The 1792-nt window shown below is 45.3% G+C and overlaps 1 pseudogene; it reads left to right on the top strand.

The window, feature by feature from the left end:
- The first annotated feature begins 321 nt into the window (after positions 1–321).
- Positions 322–1082, top strand: LOC111140189 (annotated as a pseudogene).
- Positions 1083–1792: the final 710 nt, after the last annotated feature.

Here is a 1792-nt window from a genome sequence, read left to right on the forward strand (position 1 = left end):
ACCTCCCAAAACCCGCTAAATTTCTGGGTGTAGGTTTACATTTCATTATGGCATAACATGACATCAATTCCACAACATTTGTGTGAATATGTAAAAAGAAAGTAGCACATGTCCAAGTGTATATCTGGAAAGTTATATAATGAAAAATTAATTTTTTTTCTAAAGTGGTCTAAACAACCAAAATGAAGGCAGTCAGATGTCTTCTGGTCATTGCCCTCTATGGTCACATAGATCCCAAGCTGAACATATAGTCAGAGAACATGCAAATAGGGACCTCAATCTGCTGCTTAAAAACAGCCCAAACCTGACTCTGCAGCTGGGAGAGGAGCCCCAACACCAGGATTCCCAGGTGTTCCTATCAGTACTCAGGACAGGACACAGACAACTCACAATGGAGTTTGTGCTTGGCTGGGTTTTCCTTGTTGCTCTTTTAAAAGGTAATTCATGGTGAACAAGAGACGTTGAGGATGTGAGTGGATATGAGTGAAAGAAACCATGGGTGTGTGACAGTTTCCTGACCAGGATGTCTTGTGTCTGCAGGTGTCCAGTGTGAGGTGCAGCTGGTGGAGTCTGGGGGAGACCTGGTGAAGCCTGGGGGGTCCCTGAGACTCTCCTGTGCAGCCTCTGGATTCACCTTCAGCAGCTACTACATGAGCTGGGTCCGCCAGGCTCCAGGGAAGGGGCTGCAGTGGGTCGCATATATTAGCAGTGATGGAAGTAGCACAAGCTACGCAGACTCTGTGAAGGGCCGATTCACCATCTCCAGAGACAATGGGCAAGAACACGCTGTATCTGCAGATGAACAGCCTGAGAGCCGAGGACTCGGCCCTGTATTACTGTGCGAAGGACACAGTGAGGGGACATCAGTGTGAGCCCAGACACAAACCTCCCTGTAGGATGGGATCTGGACCACCAGGGGGTGCACACCACTCTCCAATTCTGTCTTTAAGCCCCAGGAGCAGGCACAGCTGGAGGATATGGGCAGGTTTCCTGTCAGGGTCTTTGGCATTCATGCCTTCAAGCTTTTTCCCCAAGGGAGCCTCTCTGCACAAATGATTCTGTGCTTAACTCTTCACTCTCTGACTTTGGAAATTTGTTCTAATGGGAAAACAATTATACTAAAATGCACAAAATACAGCATCACTCACGTTGTTTATTGCTGTCCCCAAATAACAAAGAAACACAAATATCCTGGTGCTCATCAAATGAGCCATTGCAGAACTCCCAGCTGCTCTCACTGTGCATCACAGGTCCACCCTGCTCAATGTGCAAACTCGCTAGAAGCAGCATAAAATGCATGCTGGACATGAGGCCACCAGAGGCATCAACAATCCAAAGTAAAAGAAGAAAGGGTCTTGGTTGGGGCATAACTGTCTTAAACAATGCTCACAGCATCAATGTTAGTGACAACATGGGAAAGCAGTGGAACCCCCTCCAGGTGTGATGTGTAGTCTGGACATTATGCATAAACACACATGCATAAACACACACACACACACGCGTGCGCGCGCGAATATGAAACCTTTTTCACTTTGCACTAATTTCTCTGCAGCAAAGTTGATCCTAAGACAAAAATACACAACATACAGGAAGACCTCAAGAAGCAAGAAAAATCTGAAAGAAACACTCTAATGTTACACCTGAAGAAGCTAGAGAAGGTACGATGACTAAAGCCTAAATACAGGAGAAGGAAGGAAATTAGTAAAGATTAGAGCAGTAATAAATGATATCAAAACAAAACAAAACAAAAAACAAACCCAGAATAGAACAAAAAAGCAAGGTCTTGTTTTGG

The sequence above is a fragment of the Enhydra lutris genome, unplaced genomic scaffold (genome assembly GCF_002288905.1).
Source record: "Enhydra lutris kenyoni isolate GAN:26980312 unplaced genomic scaffold, ASM228890v2 scaffoldscaffold233, whole genome shotgun sequence".
NCBI classification, from domain to species: domain Eukaryota; kingdom Metazoa; phylum Chordata; class Mammalia; order Carnivora; family Mustelidae; genus Enhydra; species Enhydra lutris.